Here is a 24300-nt window from a genome sequence, read left to right as displayed (position 1 = left end):
TACATATATTAAAATTGTTGATGCCAGGCAACCCACACAAACTGTACCTATCCATGTATTGGCTGTGTACTGCTTGCATCAGACAAGAGTCAGCCCTGAGCTACAGTTCTGTCAATCACTGCATTGACAAGGTAAGTCTCTAACCTACACACTACTTGTAAGGATTACTATAATATGGTCTTTATGTATGGATCTGCTGCATTTATGCAAGGAAATATAGTGGGCTATTTGAACAGAAGTTTCCAGTCCACTAGTATGTGTTCCTTAATATTCACTAGACCTCATGATTAGAATATTCATTACATCAGTCAAGGTGAAATGTGCTGTTGTTCCCCACCCTCAACATAACAATGTTCCTATATAACCACTTTAAAGGTAAGTCATCAATGGTATATCAGCAATCCAGGCAATCTCAGAAGCAGTAACATAGAAATCAATCATGCTTTCCTACTTAACACAGGAAAAACAATGTAAGTATGCATGCTGTTGACTGTGTGATGAATAATTCTTTTCTGTCTGGCAGCTTGTGTGGCACAGTGAACTAGGGAAGTTAGTGTGGAGGATGGTGTTGATGGTTCTAATCTAGAAGCATTCACATCTTTTGCATGTGAGGTACTATTATGTTGGTGTTTTCACAGACTGTCAGTCTGTGTGTGGTGTAACATTATGAACCTCTGTCACAAATTAATTACATCAGACAGCTGGGAAATGTTGTGGACATTTGAGAAAACTGCAGTACAGCAGAAACAGGGACAGATGTCATTGTAACACACATAATTATGGACTGGAGTACAGGTAGGTGTGGGGTGAAGTCACTTTATAAGTACTGACAGTACCACTGGGCATGCCCAAGCACTTAGTTAAAATGAGTGCAATTCTGTTGCCATTCATCAAAATGACCTGTCATGTATACATATGCCTATACATACAGACACATAAGTATACATATCCTTCTGTCACTATCTCTCTCTCACATACATAATATATTTATCTATATGTATTGTCAAATAGATATTTGCCTATATATATATATATATATATATATATATATATATATATATATATATATATATATATATATATAGCTATATATATAAAAATGATACATCTCAGTCTCTCTCCATATATCTACATAACACATATACATAATACACACACACACACACACACACACACACACACACACACACACACACACACACACACACACACACACACACACACACACACACACATATACCCAGCTGCATTTATATATACATCTCTGTTATATACATAAATATGTGTGTGGATGTCTGTATTGTCCTAAATACCCTAATAAGGATGAGTAAAGCTGCACTATCAAACATCTATACTGTCGCTCAAAGGATCTAAACTAAGGCCTCAACAGTACATAATGCACTTGCCTACAGATACCTGTGCTTGCTGGATGTTACTATGTAGACAGACACAGGTGAGCAGGTGGTGTAATGTATAATGCTGTCAAAGCACCGGTGGACATGGCACATTGTTCCTGCCCACAGGCATGCCTATTTAAGTGCAAACAGCCACATATGGCCATACTGGTAACTGTAGAGACATAGCTAGGATAATAACAGTTATCTCACTGCTAGGACACTAGATGCAGATAACAGTATAAAGCAATATCACTCTGCATGTCACAGATGCTGTTCAACACAAGCCTAGTTTGTGAAATGCACAAGTACTGTGCCTGCAATCACATCTAAAGCATACTTAACCTGTGACATGTGCGATAAGTACTGTGATCAATAGTGCATAAGACTAGATAGGTAGGGGTTCTAATCTCACTCCATGCCACTTGGTGTGTGTGTGTGTGTGTGTGTGTGTGTGTGTGTGTGTGTGTGTGTGTGTGTGTGTGTGTGTGTGTGTGTGTGTGCATCCCCCTGAAAAACAACTGACACTCCCTCAAGGGCTTTAAACATGCAATGGTTATGCACTTTTTGGCCCTGACACTTCCTGCTGACTTCCAAACTGCCCTCTTCTACAAGGCCTGATGATGTCATCCACCTTAAGACTACCAGCTGCCAGTGCAATATCACACCTAACCTGTGGTGTATGAGATAAATACCGAGAGCTATAGTGTATAAGACTAGGCAGCTGCCCCTGATGACCTTCCATCTAACTTCCTTAAGCTAACTGCCAGCAACATAGCCTTCCCCATCTCCATCCTAATAAACCAGTCGATCCAAGAATCCTATGTACCAATACTGTGGAAGAAAGCCTTTATCATCCCCCTTCATAAAGGGGGAAACAATACTGAAATCTCTAACTTCTGGCCAATTGCCATTCTCTCCCCATCTCAAAAATCCATCTGCAACTACTACCCTATCTACTTGATAACCATCTGCTTATCCCCAGACAACACGGTTTCAGGCCTGGACACAACACCCCCACCGCTCTACTCTCCTTCCTCGAAACTGTCAATTCTGCAAGTGACTCCAGCAGTATTGTATCTACTCTCCTACTCGATTTATCCAAGGCTTTTGATACAATTTCACACCGCCTCCTCTTGTCTAAACTCTCTCATCTTAATATATCCACCTCCTCTATCAACTGGTTCTCCAGTTACCTCTCCAATAGACAGCAGTCAGTCAAGTAGAAAAACTGCACTTTCCCTTTCCTTAACATCCTCACAGGAGTACCATAGGGGGTCCATATTAGGCCCTCTACTATTTAACATATTTATAAATGACTTCTACCAGTGTATTCTTAATGCCAAGCGCATCCAATATGCAGATGACTCTATGATAATCTGTTCTGCTGAAACCCTCCCCATACTACAGAAACTAACCCAAGAAGCCTTCCTGTCAACTGAGAACTGGATGTTAAACAATCATCTAGCACTACATGCTTCCAAATCCAAAATTATGATATTCACCCCCTCAAAGTATACTAAAATTGACAAGAACTCTTTCTCCATAACTAGCCAAAACAGTAGCCCTATAGAAATCGTATCCCATACAAAGCTACTAGGTGTCACCATCGACGAACAGCCTAAATTTGGCATGCATCTCCAAACAAATATAAAGAAAACCCACCAAAACTAGGCTTAATCTACCATCACAACTGCTTCCTTATTCCCTCAACCAAACATGTCCTTTCTACCACCTACCTCATACCCTCCCTCTTGTATTGTGCCCCCCTCCTTACTAATCTCCAATCTGGTCTAAAGACTAAACTAGCTTCCTGCTAAAACAAAATCTCAAAATTTGCCACTGGTGCCAAATTCACCACTCACCACTGTAATGCCCTTCGCAAACTAAATTGGCTTGAATTACCCCATCATCTCTCCTTCATCTAACTTTCTTATGCACATAAACTCATCTTTAAACCCTTTCTCTGCCCTTCCCTTGAGTCCTTCCTCCAATTGCATCAACATGATAGACTACTCAGGTCAAACAATCAAAACCTGCTCAAAGTACACAAATCTGCTCGAAGTCCAGGCAAATCACTTTTGTCCTTCTCTCTATCCTGACCCTGGAATTCCCTTCCTCCACAAACTTGTACCACCAACAACCACTCCACCTTCAAAACCTTGCTCAATTTTTACCTTTCATCCCACTGAGAATGCTCCTGATCACACTCTCCTGACTCTCCTCTACTTAACCATATCCTACCTATCTTTCTTCTCTAATTTCTCATAACTCTGATCTCTCTCCTCTACTTCTCCACACCCTACCTACTTCTCTTTTTCAAGTTTCACAACTCTGATCCCCATTGTCTATTTTCCTAACTAATTTTCCACCCAAATCTATGCTCCTTACTTTTTCCTTCTATACCTATATCTTCAGTCTACCTATTAGTCATTAATTTCCCCCTTCTCTGTTTCTTGTTTCTTTTGTAATCTAACTTGAGAAGTTCACTTGTGTAGACTATGTAAATATAGATAGATAGATAGATAGATAGATAGATAGATAGATAGATAGATAGATAGATAGTACCTTTGATTGCCCCGCAAAAGCATTTTATACTATTTCTTTTGTTAGTACATTTCTTATTTCATTATATAATACAAATTGTATATATTTTGTAACATTTTGTTGGTATGTTTGTCTAATTACTTTATCACTTGTTTAACCTTGTTGGAGCATTTCTCCCCAGGACTCCATTGAAAATGGGCTCCTTCAGCCCAATGGACTATCCTGGTAAAGAAACTGCAAAATAAATAAATAAATAAAATAAAGAGGTAGGGGTTCTTATCTCTCTCCAGCCCACTTGGTGTATGTGCGCGTGTATGGGTGTTTGTTTGTGTGTGTGTGTGTGTGTGTGTGTGTGTGTGTGTGTGTGTGTGTGTGTGTATGTTCATATGGCATAAATATGATCACCTCAGCAACTTAGAAATAGGTAGCAGTTTTGCATTATTTTATTTGTAGCATTTGATGTGACCCCCAAATGCCTGACTACAACATGGCCTGCGGATGTCATCAAGCATAATATATCCTAAACTGATAGTACTAGCAGACATGAGGTGTGTTGTGTGCATCACGTACTATGATCTGTAGTGTACCACTACATAGGTAGGGGCAGATCTTGTCTGTTGAACCTGGTTGACTTCTTTGAGACTGTCACCAAGGCCCTGGATGAAGGAAAGTCAGTACATACAGCTTACCATGACTTGGCCAAACCTTTTGATACAAACCTCCACTCATGCGTCATTGAAAACCTAACACAACTTGGTGTAAATCTGTATCATGTCATGTGGGTGACCAACTGACTCATTGATAAGACCCACAAGGTCAAAATTGGTGCCACCACCTCTGACAGCAGACCTGTCACTGGCGGTGTTCCTGGGACCCCTACTGTTTGGCATCTACTTCTCGGAGGATCAGGCAAAGACAAAAGGCCTGTGGCTGACCAAGTCTGTTAATGGCTTTAAGTTGGGTACTGTCACTGACTCCCCAAATGATGTTAACATACTGCAAGGGGGTCTCACAGCAACAAATGACTGGTGCCAAAGTCATGGTCATAAGTTAAATGCAAAAAAAAGTATTATCATGCCATTCGGCAAAAACACGGCCCCCTACTGATTACTAAATCAACAGCAACCCTCCTAAGCATACAGCCTGTGGTAAGAGATATGGGTACTCAGGTTGACAACAATCTCACATTCAACCATCATGTAGCGGCAGTGGTCAGGAAAAGCCTTTTACTTGGTTCATCTTATAAGCAAAGGAATTACATTCAAAAAAGAAGGTTATTACCTCCCTGTACTCCTCCCTCACTAGGCCAATAATTGAGTATAATGCCCCATTTGGTATGTATCTCTCCAAACACCTGCACCAACTGGAAAGGCCATAGAAATACCTCACAAAGAGAATCCATGACCTCCAAAACCTGTCCTCTGTGGACAGGCTCAAATCACTATTGCTCTAGTCGGTATATTACAGATTTCTCAGAGGTGATCTTTGTCTTGCCTGCAAGGCAATATCAGACCCTGCCCTACTAGAGATGCTCCATATCCATAAGTGAACATCCTCATGCATTACCCTCTCAAAAGGCCTAAATCTAATATGTGACATCAACAAAACCTGCTGGAGAGACATGTTTGTCTCCCAGAAGCTGTCCTGTCTCTGGAATAGACTTCCCACGCATGTCAAACAGAATACCTTGCTGACCCTCTTCAAGCACAACCTTAATGATTGGATGGAAAACCACACATTTTTCCCAGGGGTTCCACCTTTGTCCCTCCTTGACAGGGATGACAGGTGCTGACTGAGGTTTCTTTTTTTGGAATAAACTCTTGGCTAGGCTTTTAAGGGTCCAGGGCCATTAGCCTAGTAACCTCCTAACTGTTCTAATCTACATACAGCCAACTTGCACTATGTGTGACTTGACATGTCCTGTAAGCAGTAATTGGAAGTGGTGCTAGCCTCACTTTAGTCATGTTTGTATGTGAGGCTTTTAGTGCATCTTACATCATGTTATGGAACCATAGGACGTTTGAACTTCACTGGCATAATAGCTATACAGCCCTTACAATCCTAGACAACTTTATGCCCATATTTACAAGATCAGCACATATTGCCCCAGTCCAAGAGAGACAAATGGAGAAGCCCTGTGGTGAGATGACAGTCGCCCAGCCAATCATAGAGATGGCATGTGCTGAGGTGCACTGAGGTGCTCTGTTTTCCATTAGGCAGGGTTCTGTTTCAAGGGTTTGTTTAAGTCTGCTAGACAAATCTCTCCCACCAGTACATATTACTAACATCACATAGTAGGTTAATGCCCTTATAGTGAGTAATATATCTAGTATGCCTCCTACAGACAGGCAGCATTTACAGTCAAGCAGGGTCAGACATTGTCCCACATGCAAGGCACAGATCATCTCTGAGTAGTCTATATGCCACAGGCTACAATGACACTCATTGCAGATGATCCCCACTTAACACATATTGAAGACATGAAATGTTCTTGTGAGAGACCATACTGTTGTGTGCAATTGCCAGTACTGCTTGGAAAGGTACATTAGCAAATGGCCATTGCACTCAGATATTGGCATGCTGAGGGAAGAGTACTTGGAGATTATGAGTATATCACTTACAGGTGACTGTGCCCTTAGCTGTGCTCTCAGCTATGCCATATGATTCCTGCCATACCACTGTAGAGACATGGTGATCTCAGGCACATTAGGTATAAACCCCTGAGTATGTACATCACATGTTGCGACTGATGTGCTACTTACCAGGTACATAGGTCTTACAGATGGAAATTATATGACATATATTTGAATGGAGTTTATGGCCATTAGTATGTCAACAGGCATGTGTTCAGCAATACCCTCTTTCAGGATAGTGATATAACACACAGCCTCTATGAGATCTCACAATTTGCAGGCATCAGGCAACATTGTTATCCACACTATTCAGTAGTCACTTGTATTGTGGTAAAATGGATTCCAAGCAGTAGAGGACCCAGGACTGAGCCCTGTTGAATATTGCTGCGTATAGGTCAGTTATTGGAGGCAGATGTCCCTATGTTGAGTATGTGTGCCCTCAATGGGCCAGTTATTGACCCCTACAATGACAGTATCATGGATGCCTAAGTGAGAGCTTTGTAAATGTTGCCTGACAGGGGGATGTAGTCAGACGGCTTGGCTCAGTCTAGGGGGTTGTTTGTCCTGACATTCCCTCACCCAGGTCCATGTTGACTGTCTCGGAAATGTCAGAACATGTAACAGTCATGATCCCCCTGTCACACATCCAAACTGTGTACAGTCAACTGTGTGTAGATCACATATATGTGTGCTGATCAGCTCCAGGATAATTACCTCTATGGGCATACAGATATGGATACTTACACAAGGATGTCTCTAGTTATGTTGTTCAGTGCATGCATCACCTCTGTGCAAAGGTATAACAGTTACCGTTGTCCACTCTGCTGGGGTGCAGCCAGTGGTTGCAGTATGATTGCAAGGCTTTCCCAATGGTGTTAGTAATTCTTGTCAAATCACATGTGGGATGCACCTGGAATGTTAGCATGTCCAATAGATGCTGTGTATCCTCCATTGAGAAGCCAGTTATGAACTGCTCTGTAAATATGAAAGTTATGGTACAGGCTATCAGAATGTCATGTGTTACATTTGGTGGAGACAGGGGAGTGTAGTTGGTGCAGAAAATGTGGGAATACAGGTTAGCTATGAATACAGACCCATTATAAGTGGCATCATTATGTACGAGTTCATCAACAATCTGGGCCTATCCTTTGAAGTTACACATTTATCTACACTGTGTGTTGTGCCTCTGCTTTTTGTAGGTGGCTAATTTTGTCACTTACCATGTGTACATAGCAACATAACAAAACTATGTGCTTCTATTAGCTGAGGAGGCTGTGCCTCCCTGTTGGGGGGGGGCACCATCACCCCAACTGCCACACAGCAATATCCACCTCTTATTGTACAGCCTGCTAATGGCAGTTGTCCATCTGGCAGGCTTGCTGTGCCATGAGGAACCTGTGTTTCTCCTGACAGGTACATCTGAGTTCATGCAGCTGTGATGCTGATGGCATAATGCATGGGTGTAGAGAAAAAAGCACTTGGCCTAATAAACAAAAAAACAAACAAACATTCAAACCCAACTTAGAGGGGAGCTTCACCAACCACACCACCCAGTGTGGAAGGCTGTGCCCTCCTACACCCCCAACTAAATACACCAACTCTGAGATCGCATTAGAGTGGGGAAATGGACAAATTCCCGATAATGGCCAAGCACTTTTTTCCCCTGGGAAAAAAAAGTCACTGATGTGGCCATTCAGAGATTACAGGGTTTGCTGTTTACTTGTTGATGAAGACGTGTTCACTGAACACATCTTTCAACAAGATAATATAGACCCACATCTCATTGACTCCAGACAACTTACTACTGCCATACTGTTATTCCCACTTGCTGGCTCTCCCACCTTTTCTTCCCCACCTTGCTTCCATGGACATATGTATGCTACATAGCCCCACTGATTACATTTAAAAGGTCTAACCCTTGATGCTGGCCATGTACCTGAACTAATGGCTTCCCCTGTTACTGGTGAACTCTTTTGGGGTGGTTTAGGCTGCCCACCATGGCTTCCCTTATATCAATGTGCAGCATTGGATATCCCCTTCTTGTGCAGTGATGCCCTGTTTGCTAAGTAGAGATCCCCTTTTTTCCCCAGCTGATCTGCAGAGTTACACTCCCCTTCTGCCAATCAGATTCCCATATCCTCAGGCAAAGTGCTAAGGGCTTGTTCCCTCACCAAAATATTTGCCAGCCCTTCAAAAGTAGTGACCTGACACCCACTCACCCATCTATTGAAATAATTGCTTAACTCAGCAATATAATCACATACACTTTTATCTGCCTTGCGTCTATGCTCACAATTTTTTTCTGTAAGCTTCAGGTATTAACTTAAAATACTCCAATAAGCATTATTTACTTTATTAGAGTTCAAACAATCAGTATCACACAACATAGAAACAGTGGTTACAGCTTTACCATGAAGTAAGGGGGTCAGGAACCATAGCCAGAGCCCTTGGCCAACATTATACTGTTTGCATACTCTTTCAAATATATGCATACAACTATCAAAATTATCACCCTCTGCAAACTTTGGATGACATTTACTGACATGTATTGCTTCTGGGATTCAGTTATTCCCTACCTTATTATCTCTGTGACCCCTTCTCATCTTGGTACTGTTTTTCATTTTCTCCAGCCTCCAAATGCTGCAGTCTCTCTGCTGATTCTAATTACATCTGTTTTTTTCTTTTCTTCAGCCAAATTCTCTAGGCTCCCTGCTGATTCTAATTCCAAATATTTGGCCTTCAGTTCAAGTCTCTTTAACTGCAGACAGATTTTTAGGTCCTCTGAGGAAAAGGTGAACTGTTCTGTTTCTGAAGGCTGCATATCCCCATTACCAGACTGGTTGTCTTCCTGGTTGCTGCTCTGAGCTGCCACTAAGGCTGAAATCATTTCCTCTTTAGTCAGGTTGGAATTAACCAGTCCTTTGTCTTCACACACCTTGGCCAACTGGTTCTTTGTCAGCTTGCCATAATCCTTTGTTGACATCTTTGCCTGCTTTTCCTGACTAAACTAAACTAACAAAAATAAATAAATAAATGGTTGTGAAAATGAAACTCTGTATGTTTACCTTCTGGCTGCTGAGAGTACACACACCTTCAGTGACAACTGTCTACAGGCTACAGAAGTTCAATTAATATCCCACTACTGCCACCAGTGTGTGATGTCCCTACTGTGGGCCAGTAATCAGGAAGCTTAATCCTCACCATTGACAATGGAGAGGGACATTCTCTTGGAACAAAAATAGGTACAGTCAGTATTTCCAGATGCAGCTCTCTGCACCAAGCACAATTTCCCTTAAGAGTACACAGTGAACACACTCAGTCCAGGGGCTGTGTTTCCAACTTTCTCTCTCTCTCTCTCTCTCTCTCTCTCTCTCTCCAGGCCTCCAATAAGACTCCCCACTAACACAGCTGTAGAGTTAAGTCATCGGCCAAATGTTCTAAGCCAAGTCCTCCACCACCCTCTCTGTGAAACCACTGCTCTGTGTCTCTTCTCCAAGTACCTGACAGATACACGCACACACACACACACACACACACACACACACACACACACACACACACACACACACACACACACACACACACACACACACACACACACACACACACTCACATACACACACACACCTTTAAAAAGCTGGCACATATTTACTAACTTTGCTGCCTTTGACCAAACTGTAAGGTAGTAACACTGCCACCAGCCAACCACTCTAAGTTTATTCAAAGGGTACCCAATTATACTGAGTAAAATTAATACTAATACAAATGGTAGTGTTTTCCAATGCAGTAATGCTTTAAGGAGCAGCCACATTGTCACCAAAGCTTCTCGAATTGGTGTTGTATCATAGGTCCATGCTGCATAAGACTCTGTTCCTTATCAGTTAATAACCCTTCTGCTGTACAAATTCATCTCCTGAATGTATTACATTTTTTCTGCTAATATTTGCTGATATGACTTTTAGATTGTTAATATAATTATCTCATACATAGTGTAACTATCTTAAATGTCTGACAAGATACCTAGCCTCTCTATATACAGTTGTGTGTAACAAAATAACATTAACAGCATGGCAATACTCATTACACTATTCTCTTTACTCCCATTAGAATACACTACCATATCTGACCTCTCCTTCTGTCACTGCCATCTCAAGGTGTCCCAAGATAAAGATGACTAAAGGGAATAGCTCCATCTCTTGGTGGAAGCCTGAACTTTCAACCCAGGAATTTGGCCACAAATAGTGACTTATGTGATAACTAGCTCGTACTACTAATTTTTTGAAGTTTGTATTTTAGTCTCTTTTCCCTTGTGTATGACTAAACGGCATCATAGTTCATCACCCCTCACATCCCCAAACTCTTTCAATCAAATACTCCCCTTCCATTTCTTTTAGTTTTTAATACTTCCTGCCATTTATTAGGAAATCTTTCTCTGTAACTTTGCATAGGGAATCCTTATGATAAGCCTTTTGTTGAGAACCAGTATAGTGTTCTTATACTTCTAGTCTATTACTTCTTCTTTCCACTCTTTTAATCAGGACTACTGTTCCTCCCAGTAGTTAACTTACTGCCTCATTTGAATCTTTCTTTCTGTTCTCTTCTCCCTTTATATAGCTCTTTGTTTTCTCTCTCCTAAGCCACCCTTTATTTGATGAAAATACAAACTGCATCTTAATCCTCCCTTTTCACAGTATATATTCTATTTCTTCTAATTAGTAACTCCAGCTTAACTGTCCTTGCCTCTTTTAAATAAGGCAGCTGTTTTCTGTTAACTAATTTAGAAGAAATTACAACTTAAGCCTTTTTGTCCTGCTAAAATATGTGCTTTTCTTAATAGTAATCCCAATTTAATCATGTTTCTTCACTAAATAATTAGTACAACTTATTCCTTACATTCTCTCTCCTCTCCATCACTATATCTACTGGAGCTTACCTTACTGATTGTTTCTCTTCTTCTAAGAACTGCTTAGGAGCCAGGGCCAGCCCACTCCATTTGCCTTCCTGGCTCACTCCGCTCCCCTACCCTACTTCCATTCACACCCATCCCCTCTTCAATTACATTTATAACTACTGCACCCATCCACTTAACAACCAGTCATACAGCACACCCCTGCTAATTAACATAAGTAGCCCAATAGGCACTAACTGATCCTACTAAACAACATCATTACCCTAAGGTTAAAATCTCCACTCCAACTGCAAACTATATCACCCTGCTCAAAAACAAACCGCTATATCCCCACAAGGAAGGAGAAAAAGGTGCAATTGTAGCTTAGAAAACAGTTATCCACACCTCAATGGAACTCCAGAAGACAGGAAACAGTAGATGGGCTTAACACAGTTTTAATACAGTAAGAAAGCACAACACATAAACGATACTCCGTGAAAATACGTTTTTGTCCTCAACTTCATCAGATACAACTAACAAACTAAATTACATGCCTTAAATACTTCAATTAAATACAAATTCCCCAATAAAAACAGTGCATCTCTAAAATTAACATGTTATAGGTTTTACCCACAATCCTTTTTACCTCCACTAACATAAATAATTTCATTTGCAACAACAATTCTACACTTTAAAAGTTCTTTTTAATACAACTCATAATGTAAAATAAACCCTGTAACTGCTTGCATCAATAAATGTTAAAACAACATCTCTCCTTAAGGGTAATAAATCATACAAAACTTGATATATAAGTTTATAAATTTAATAAAAAGCTATTTATGTGCCCTCTATCGGATCTAAAACTCACAACTGCTTTATATTTAAAATAACTACAGAATCTCAGTATGCAGGGACTCAAGACAATCAAATGTCACATTTGTATACTTCTTTGTAAATTTTATAATCTTGCTTTAAAACTGGGGCCAGGGATAAACCATCATTTAGTACAGGGAACCTACTGGCTTCTAAAAAAATCTGCCAGTAAAGTTCCCTGTATTCACTTCTGGTCTCCCACATACCACCCCTCATATCCCTTGGGATTTCCTCAAGATCCCCCTAGAACTGTCAGAGTAAAATCTAAATATGCACCCTGGCTAACTAAAGAATGTATAGCTCTACTCAAGACTTGAGATAAAGCCTGGCAACAATTTCAAAAACAAAATGCAAAGATATCTGAAATTTCACACTAAAGCTAAAAAAAAAACTAGTAAAATTAGACAAAATCAACTATTACTAAAACATCCAAAATAAACACACTAAAAACTCTCAAAAATTCTGGGCAGCAGTTAATAACATATTTCAACCAGAAAAATCCACCACTCCTGCCCCTACAGCAACCAAAAATTCTGATAATATTGCAACACAGTTTAATAAATTATTTACAGAAACTATTAAATCTCTAGCAAACTCTCAAGGCTTTGACAGTAACCCAATCCATACTGGCCTCCAGTCTGTTTGTATTATGTAATGCTGGTATTATGTAATGCTGTATCTGCTTACCCTTGGAGCTTTTCTCCCTGGGCCTCCGCTGAAAATGAACATGCATCCAGTCGGACTATCCCAGTCAACAAATGTAAAATAAATAAAATAAAAATAAAATAAACCCAAATCCCAAGACTTCACCTCCCACTTCAACCTACATCCAGTATCAGTAATAACTGAAAAAAAATACTCCAAAAACTTATACCAACAACTCTATCCACTGACAGCCTTTCAGCTGAATTTCTACAAAGTGCAGCTGAAGCAATAGCATACCCAGTAGCAATACTAATAAACCATTCAATATCTGAAAGCCACATACCTGTAATATGGAAAACCTCACACATTTTACCACTGCACAAGGGAAGTAATTCTACTGAACTTATCAATTATTGTCCAATTGCAATTCGATCTCCCTTATCCTAAATACTAGAATGAGTTGTACACACCCAACTAATGGACTACCTTCTCACACACAAACTACTATCAAGCACCCAACATGGCTTCCGCCCCTTTCACAGCACCACCACAGCATTACTATCCTTTACTAACACTGTTAACCAACACAGGAACAGGGAAGCATTTGCATCAGCCATATTTCTAGATTTATCAAAGGACTTTGACATGGTCAATCATAATATACTCATCAATATTCTTTCCTCTCTAAACCTCAGCAATTCCACCATTACATGGTTTGAAAGCTACCTAACAGGATGACTGCACTCAGTCCAGTGGCAACACCAACTCTCTCCTCTTCTTCCAATCTCTTTAGAGGTTCCACAAGGCTCAATTCTTGGACTAGCACTATTCTCTCTATTTACAAACCACCTCAGAACCTCAACAGCACAATTCTCTATAGTATAATATCCTGATGAATCCAACCTAATATGTGCTGCCCCCACACTGGAGCACCTCCACACCAAAACTCAAGTTTCCTTTCTGTCAGTAGAAACCTGGTTCACTAATTCCCATCTAATTCTAAATCCTAACAAAACTAAGCTCCTTCTTTTGAGACCAACAAGAATGCCCTAATCTTCCCAGTCCTTTACTATCTTCTCCAGGAACAAAACTATGATCACCTCAAGAACTCACACTAAGCTGCTTGGGGTAGAAATTGATAACAACCTGAAGGTCAATATTCACATAGCCCAAGAAAATAGGTCTCCTATATAGAAACAAATAATTTCTTACAAATACCACAAAAGTTATCATTGCCCACACATGTGTCCTCTCTACCCTCCTCTATGCCTCTCCTGTATTTATCAGTCTCTGAAAAACAGACCTAAACCAGCTGGAAACTTGCTATAATAAAATAGCAAGATTTGCATTTGGAGTTTCACATAGATTACATCACTGTGCAGCACTAAAACAGCTCAATTGGCTTGAATTCCCACAGCTTCTACAATTTAATCAACTAATATTTGTCCTCAAAATTCTCCAACAACCCGCTAGAACCCCTTCTCTCCAAAAACTCATTCAACCGTACACTTCAGCCTGATCTCTTCGCTGCAGTAACAAACATCTTCTAGACACTACCAAAGCCAACAACTCAGTGGAGAGTCTCTTTTCTCTAATTATATTCCTAAAATTTGGAATAAGCTGCCAATCACAATAATATCTAGTAGCTCCCTCTCACAATTCAAAAAGCTCCTCAAATCACACCTACTGGACACCTGACTATGTTCTTGAGACTCCCCTGGTTAGGCCTTCCTGATTCCCATGCAATCTTATACCCTCTCTGTTTAACAATAGAATGTAGCAACCTCATCTATTTAACTTTATAGCCCTCTTTTTCATTTCAACCCTATGGTAGCAACTACATATGTACATGTTTTAAGCCACTCATTTATTTCTACTATAGCTGTAGCAATGTACGGTATAATAAAACTTTTTGTCAGGAAGTGAAATTTATGTCTTTAATTTTTCATATTATTTACCATCAACATAGTATTCTGTATGTTTGTTAAATTGTTGAATTGTCTGTAACTGTTACTCTATGAATGCTAGTATATGTTAATATTATATTTATAACTGGAGCTTTTCTCCCCAGTCCTCCTCTGAAAAAGGACCTGTGTCCAGTCGTACTTTCCCAGTAAACAAATGTAAAATAAATAAATAAATATAAGTACTCTCAATGGTTAAAATATTCTCTAAAATACCAGCCACAATGAAAAGTTTAAATATATTTAATAATAAATAATAACATAACATGAAAATACTAAATATCTATTTACAATAAACACCAGAGTTTCAATCACTGGAAATATTAAAAATAACACAGATGAATAGATTCCCACAGATACAAAAAACAATACTTAACTAATCTTACTATATTTTACTGAATTATCTAAATAATTAGAATTGCCTGGTTACTTACTAAAGCAAGGCAAGTTGAAGTGGGTGAGTGATCCTTCTTTAACAGGTTTCAAAAACAGGCTGCCCTGAGACTTTTGTCTCATCTAGTATTAAAACATAATTTCAGTGCTGGATTACAGAATGACATCACATCCATCTAGTCATCTTACTCTGGTTCCATACTATCCCCGCTTTACTAGAAAGTGAACTGAACCAGAATGTAGCAAATAAGTGTGGCCATACACATAGACCTTTGCTAAGATGTGTTATAGCATCTGGAAACTATAAAACCATTTCAAAATGTCCACCCTTGCAGGGTAGCAATTAGTTCATCCACAAGGACAAGACAGTAGGATTCCTAGTCCTGGTTTTCACAGACATTTTTGTCTCTGGCTGCAATCAGCACTGTAAGATACAATCTTTATGGCATAAACCAGGTAATTTAATTTCAGACTATTTTTCAAAGTTAGATAGACTGAGAGTAACCTCTTCTCTTCCAGTATCCTCTGTTACAGTATATTAATTTCAACAGTTACAATACAGTCTGCCATAGAGGTGTATTTCATTTCTATCCAGGAGGACCCACTGTTGGTACATTTTAAGACAAGCAGCTTTATAAATACATTTTCAATACAAGCACCTGTACAAATCAGTTTGATATACAAATGATATATAATTCTTCACAAAACTTCAGCTAGCTATGCTGGCATATCTTACACATCCACTGCTCTACTTCTGGCATAGCTGGCAGTACCTAACATCATTACAGGAGCCAACTCGATATTTGTGATATTTGTAGAGATGATTTAAAAGTAAGCTTAGGTATAAAACTTAGGAGTTACAAGAAGTTTTGTCTTTTTAGGGTTTAGTATTTTATGCCTGATTTTGCTAACCAGCTTTCTGTGGAGGAAATGGATCTTGTGTGGGTTGATGAAGAGTGGCATTTTTGCAGAACAGATAAGAGTTGCATCACTGGTGTATTGAACTAGTTTGGTGTGTTTTAAGGCAGTGCATAAATTATTGATAAATATATTAAACAGTAGTCATCACAGTATGGAGCCATGGGAGACACCAACAGAGACTACTAAAAAGGTAGAGACGATAGATTGCCATCGAACAGTTTGGGATCAGTGAGATAGGTAGCTGAGGAACGTTTAGAGACAGAAGTACGACAATGCATGGCAGGAAAGTAGACTGAGCAGTTTATTATGACAGAACATGTCAACAGTTTTAGATAGGTTCAAGAAAAGGCAATATATAATGTTACCTGGATTGCAGCTATGATTAATGATATTAGAGAAGTCCATTAGCGAATTAGTGGTACTAGAGACCAGTAGGCATAATTGTTGATGTCTTCACCTCTATGGTATAAGGTTCAATGCCTGTTTGGCATTTGCATGTTCTCCCTGTGTTTCTGTGGGGTTCCTCCCCTTCTAAAAAGCATGCTGAGTATTGCCATCTCAAATTCACCCAAGAGTGGAGATGTGGTCAGCAGCATAAATTTTTGATAGTGCCCTCTAGCAGGGAGGGTTGAATAGACCAACCCCTTTCAGCATCTACTGTGGTGCACAGTATCCTCAGATTAAGAACACAGATCACAGACTGAGTGCTGTGGCAGGGCTAGCCACTTGACAGTGTATAAATACGGCTCTAGGTGATTTGGTCATGATGAGTAATGTTGCCAGAATGGGTATGGTTATTTGCTGGTGAAAAGTGGGTTAAGGAACTAGCCTAATCCAACCTACACCAGGGGCCCATGGTAATGGTGGGAAGGGTGTATGTGCCACGACTGGCCAGTGTCTGCCAACTCCAGCAGCCTTTGGTCAATAATCTACTGGTCAGCTAGCATCCAGTTGCCAGCTTGGGTTACTAATCAAGATGCCAAAACATGAACTGAGAATTGCTACACTCAATGTAGGTTCACTGTCAGGACAGAGCTTGGAAGTGGATGACATGATAGTAAGGAGGAGGCTGGACATTCTCTGTATCTAGGAGACAAGATGCGAGGGCATTGCAGCAGAGTAACTTGGCTTAGGCTCCAGAGTCTACTACTCAGGTGGAGGACAGGCTAGAAATGGTGTAGGAATTGTGTTGAGGGAGAGGCTTCAGAAGAAATTGAGGCATGCGATCAGAATTAGTGACAGACTTGTGGCAAACAGACTCTAATATAAGGATAGGGAAGTATTCATAATCTCAGCCTATGCCACACAGCAAGGTTGTGGTAATGATGAAAAGAATGCATTCAGACAACAGTTACAGAACCTACTAGATAAAGCACAGCAACCTGAATTGGTGTTGATAATGGGGGACCTGAATGCACATATTGGGACAGACAGAACTGGATATGAAGATTGCCTGGGTTCACATGGGCGGGGCAACAGGAATCAAGAAGTAAAGGCCATTCTAGACTTCTGTCTGGCAAGGGGCTTGATGGTTTCCAACACCTGGTTCAGCAAGAGAGAGACAGTCACAAGATCACATACAAGAGTGGCCAGCATGCAACTCAGGTAAACTTCCTCCTAGTAAGGAAAGGGCACTGAGTAGAATCATTGATTGCAATGTCATCCCCTGTGAAACAGTTGATACACAGCATAAACTACTGGTTGGCACAATCAGCTGCAAGCAGTAGTCAAAGAAGGATCTAAAATCAACAGAAACCTAACTGGAAGTCGACTGGAGAGAAAGCACAAGAGGATAAGGCATTATTCAAAGTTCTAGCACCTCAGGAAAAAGAGGAAATAGGTAGAGTGGAGTTGAAGAAGAATGGCAAAATCATAAAACAGCATGTGTGAGGACTACAGAACTAATATGCAGCTGTGCCAGGTATGGAAATAAAGTGCGTAAGGAAAGCTGGTATTAGAATGCAGAAATCCAGGACACCATCAAAAGAAAGAAAAATGGCAGAAAAAAAGTGGGAGATAGAAAAGACAGACCAGACTAGGAAGAATTACTGATGGCTAGCAAACAGGCTAAGAAAAGAGTTGCAGTAGCAAAGAACAAGGCATTAGAGACACTAAACCAACTTCTGAAAAGTGACTCAGTAGGTGGCACAAAGAAACTATATCAGGTTGCAAGGCGATCCTTCATAAGGGAATGCCGGCAACAACCTGCACACCAGTCCACAGGAAATCAAAGAGAGACAGAAGGAATGCTTCCAGCAGCCTCTAAATAAAGAAAGCCCCACAGGAGCTGTACTGCCCCTGAAACAGCCTATGATGAGAGAAGAGGAAAAGTTCACCATAGAAAAAGTAAGAACAGCACTAAGGAAAAAGGAGTCAGGGAAAGCAGCAGGCACAGATGAGGTCACAGCAGATACGATAAAGATGTTGGATGAGATAGGAGAGAAATGGCTCCTGAGGGTATTCATAACAATGTGGAGAGAAATACTTGAGAAGAAACATACTAATGCCACTGTTTAAGAACAACAGGGACATTTACAATTGTGGGTAGTACAGTGATCTCAAATGCCTGCCACATTTTAGAGACATGATTGATAAATGAATATGCAGAGTAGTAGAAAGTAAGATGGGAGATGAGCAGTTTGGATTCAGATTAGGATGCAGCACAACTGAACTCATGTTTACAGTAAGATGGATAGTTCAGAAGAAGCTAGAGATGAGGAAAGACTCCAACTTGTCAACCTAGACTTGGAGGAAGCATATGACAAGGTCCCAAGAAAGCTGATTTGGACAGTTCTGGAAACATTGATAAAATTAATGCAAGCTATGTATAGTGAGCCAATGACTTAAGTACGGACAATGTTTGGTCTCATAGAAGGATTCTCAGTGGAGTGGTATGAATCAGGCTTCATCTCTGAGCCCACTGCTGTTCATACTGGTGATGGACTACATTAGCAAGCAGGTCAGAGGGTACAAATCAGCAAAGTTGCAGTATGCAGACAATGTAGCATTACAGACAGACTCTGGGAAAGAAATTCAGCAAAGGGTAGGGGAATGGAATGCAAAACTGAATGCACATGGAATGAAACCGAAAACAGATAAGACAGTTGTAATAGCAGCAAATGGGGAAATCAGAAGAAGCTGAGAATTGAGATAGAAAGGAAAATAGTAGAACAGCTTAACTTTAACATATCTAGGAGGGGTGGTTGAGGAGATGGGAAGTCTGAATGGGGAGGTCAAAGCTAGATTCAGATGTCCTGCATCCAATTAGCGCAGAGTATCAGGTGCAATATATGACAGAAGAATGCCAAAAAAGCTGAAAAGAAAGGTGCAAAAACAGTGGTGCAACCAGTACTACTGTATGGTATAGAAACACCGGCAGTGAAGGCAGGTCTTTCTAACTCAACTTGTTCTTTGGCATCAAATCAAAAGTACTCAATTTTATTACTCACAAATATTTGCTAGTGTATTGTAATGTAATACTTTTATCCAATATCTATCTAAGTTTGTTACAATATTGGAAGATTTGAATTATGTTTGTGTACGTTGTTGAAAATTTTTGTTCAATTCTATGTCACTGTACTACAGTTATTATCCAATCTGACTTTTATTCTTTATTTTAATGTAAGACATTGCATAATGTTTTATGCAGTGCTTCTCTTCCAGATTCTCCATTGATTTTTTTTTTTTATTACCAGTTGAACTTTGCTGATCAATAAATGGAAATAAATAAGACAAGGTATTTTGTGTATGAAAATTGAAATACCTTGGTGATACAAACAGAAATGATTGACATAAGAACACTACCAGACTATAACTCATACCATGCTTTGAGGCCACAGAACCTGGACCGAAACACAAAAGGCAGGTGTGTATCCATATTCATCAAGGATACCCACATCTCCAGGTTGGTGGTGCAGAACAATGTCTCAGAGGTCATCTATGTGCAACTAACAATGGGCAAAACTGCAATTCAAATTTAACTAGCTACAGATCACCCACCATGATCCAGGACCCCCATTCCACGTTTCTGGAGACACTGGAAAATATGAAGGTCCTACCAAATGCCCTAATATTGGGTGATTTCAATTACCCAAACATTAACTGGGAGAACTACTTGAGTACTAACTCCCTTGCCCATTGCTTCCTAGAATTTATAAACTCGAACGCTCTGGATCAACTGGTCAACATCCCCACCAGAGGTGACAACATATTGAACCTGGTCATCACCAACATGGGAGACTGGTGTTCCACACCGGCGGTCAACCCTTCGCTGGATAGATCAGACAATAGACTAATCACTCTGGATATCCACATTCAGCCCCCACCCCCAATCAAGGAAACCACTATGAAAAACGTTTCAAAAGCAAACTTCACGTTACTCCAACCGAAGTGGAAAGGTTCACAGCCCCCATGCTAAAGGACAACATTGTCCAAGCTGCTGAATCCCTTACAAAGGCACTCTATGAGCACCTGCAAGAATGCATGGATCATGCTATCCCAAGCAAAACCAAGACTCACTCCTCCAAGAAAAGGAAACCAGTCTGGTGGACCCCTGCCATAAACAAATTATACAGTAGAAGGAGGAAACTAGTACAGAAAAGAGTAAAATCCCAAGCAGGAAATACATCCCTAATCAGTATCAGCAAGAAACTGCAATCCTTCATAAAATCATCCAAGGCTAGCTTTAAAAGAAAAATTGACAAGGACTCCAAAGATAACCACAAAGCGTTCTTTAGCTATGTCAAGAACCTAAGTGGAAACATGTGCTCTGAGTTAGTGCAGAATGGCACAAAATACACTGAACCGACTGATACTGCCAACATTCTGGCAGGCAGGTTTAGTGCAAACTTCACCCCCCCCTCACCCCCTAAAGGGCCCATAACCATACCAGAAGAATGTAGAGCCCCGACAATCACTGACACATAGGTTAAAACAGCCCTATCTAAAGCCAAAAACACAGCTTCAATGGGACCGGATGGTGTCTCAGGCTGTGTCTTACATGAGCTCCAAAATGAACTAACCCCTGACCTAAACACACTGTTCAAACTCAGCCTCTCGATAGGCTAAGTACCCATAGAGTGGTGCACAGTAGCAGTTATCCCACTCCACAAAGGTGGAGCCACAATGGACCCCAGGAACTATCACCCTATAAGCCTGACTAGCCTGGTCTGCAAGGCTATGGAGCGCATCATCATGGAACTCATTAACAGAGACATTGGAACCTCCAAACATTGGACCCTACCCATTTTGGCTTTGTTAAGGGCAGATCATGCCTTCTAAACCTAGTGGACTGATTTGAGACAGTTACCAAGACTTTAGATGAGGGAAAGGAGGTCCACACAGCCTACCTAGATCTCACAAAGGGTTTTGACACCATTCCTCATTCTGGTATTACAGACAAGCTTACCAGCCTGACCATAAACCCCTATGTCATGAGATGGGTTGCCAATTGACTCATGGCAGGAATCCACATGGTGAGAGTTGCAGGCTCTACGTCCAACTCTAAACCGTTTACGAGTGGCATCCCCCAGGGCTCAGTCCTGGGACCCCTCCTGTTTGGTATATACTTCTCAGAGATACAGGCAAGCACAGGAGGACTATGGCTGACCAAGTTCACAGACAACTGCAAACTGGGGGCCATAATTGACTCTCCAGTTGATACAGACATCCTCCAGAAGAGTCTCACTGAGATGGATACCTGGTGTCAAAATCATGGCCTCAAGCTAAATGCCAAAAAGTGCATAGTCATCCCCTTTAGAAAAAAAAAAGTGCATGCAAACTGTCACATATGTTGTAGTCCCCTAAATACAGAAAATGTAATAAGGGATCTGGGGACCCAAGAAGATAGTAATCTGCTCTTTGATAATCATATTGCCAAGGTGGTTAGAAAATGCTTCTATGTGGCCCACCTAATAACAAAAGGATTTGCATCTAGAACAAAAGAGGTTATTGTGCCTCTCAACTCATCACTCATCAGACCCATCACAGAGTAAAATGCCCCATTTGGGATGTACCTTACAAGACACCTGAAACAGCTGGAAAGACCACAGAAGTACCTCACCAAGATGCCGTATGCAGCCCAACTGAAGAAACTCTAGCTGTACTTGGTTGTATATCACTTACTCAGAGGTGATTTCTGCCTGTCATACAAGGCCATGTCCAACCCAGAATTGATGGACATGCTCCACCTAAAAAAAAAAACAAATCCCCGAGAGGCACATGCTCTAGAGATCTAAACCTTACCACAACAATAAATAGGACGTGCTGGAGGGATAGATTCCTGTCCCAGAGATTCCACATGCTTTGGAATAGGATTACAATCTACATTAAGCAGATCCTCTCACTAACACTCTTCAACAGAAACCTTAACAAGTGGATGGGAAACAGTAAATTTACCCCGGGGATCACTGCAGTGGTTCTGCTGGACAGAGGCACAGGGAACTAATGGCTCTGCTGGACAGAGGCAAAAGGAACTAATCTAAGGGGGTGGAGAAAGCCATCACATTCTGGCTAGGCTTATAGATGACTTCAGGCAGATAGCCTAGTACTTACCTATGAATCTATGAACATGCAAAACCAATAATCTAATATTTGGAAGTGTCTGTCAAATAACAGCACATCTTACAACTTATCCTGCACAAAAGTGCATTTTTATCTTTGATGTTTAATACAATATTGTGTGGTTATACCCTATATACAGAATTATAATAATATGCCACTAACAAGGCTTGAGAAGGTATATAAAAGTGTACTAGACTTATTAGCCAATGTAGTAGTAGGTCCTTCTTCTGCAGATCTGTTAAACATTATAACTGGCCGACATTTTAATGTGCACTAGTTACATTCATAGTTGCCAATGCTTTTAAAATTTCACATCCTGCTTATAGACAGCTGATGTGCAATCCCTTTGGTTGTTGTCTACCAACTGGAAGCCTTAACTCCCAAGCAGGACCCCAATCAAAAATGCAGATGCCACACTTCATTATGTAATGTAATCATTTAAATACTATGTGGGCAAGATCGTGAGCAAACACCCTTGTGAAATCAAAAATACTAGTACCAAATGGATGTTTTAGAGCTTGCGTCTCTTTTATTTCATCTTCAGATTGAGCTTTTGGGAGACATATTAAATAATTTAGTGTGTGTGTGGTGTGTATATGCTTGCAAAATGAGTTTCATTATAGACTGAAAAATGAATATCATGCCATCTTGAGATCAATGTCTTGGACAACATGATATGGACATCATGTGTTCTTTAGTGACAAGAACAATACACTGCTATTAAGAAACTTAGTTGCGTTGTATTATTTTTTTGTATGATATCTGTCTAAACTAACTTCCAAAGAACAATTTTGACATCATCTCCTGTTGTTTTCTTCTACAAATATTAATGTTCTCACTGAGAAATGTCTAGAATTACTAAATTTATCTACATATACAGTGCAAAGTCTTTAGTCTTTTGCAAAAGATAGATGTATAAAATTTGTTTAGAAGTGTGATACAATTGTCGAGATGGACTAATTTTAAGCAAAAAAAAAAAAAAGAACCTGATTGTACGCTGTGCTAATAACATTTTTACTGAACTTGATGTAAATCATATCTGTAGCTATTTTTTGTACTTATGTTTTAATCCATGTGTGACAAATACAAATAAAAGCATGTCTTTGATCCACTGTATATAAGTAAAAAAAAAAAAAAAACTAAGCTAGTGAGTTAACTAATCTAAATTTCCACTTTGGTTCTTATGTTTATGTTAAGAATGCTATTCCTGGTGCTACCATTAGTGTTTAGGAAGCTTGAAAGGATTTAAATTCCTGTACATTACCTGAAGTTCCTTTACTTTTCTGAATTTCTAAAAAACATCTCTAAACGTTTAGTAATACATCCAAATTAAGCATCCAGTGAAGAGTATGCAAGTGTGTTTTAGTAGTGTAACATACAGTTAAGCATTAATTCAAATGTAGAAACCTCTTTTTCTTAAATGTGTTGATTCCATTTTGGACTTGCTTTTAATATGTTAGATCAAGTTTTTCTTGTCACTG

Source organism: Protopterus annectens, chromosome 4.part1 (genome assembly GCF_019279795.1).
Source record: "Protopterus annectens isolate FY-2018-M chromosome 4.part1, PAN1.0, whole genome shotgun sequence".
Classification (NCBI taxonomy): Eukaryota; Metazoa; Chordata; order Ceratodontiformes; family Protopteridae; genus Protopterus; species Protopterus annectens.
The sequence above is the reverse complement of the archived record's forward strand: the minus strand, read 5'-3'. Positions refer to the sequence as shown.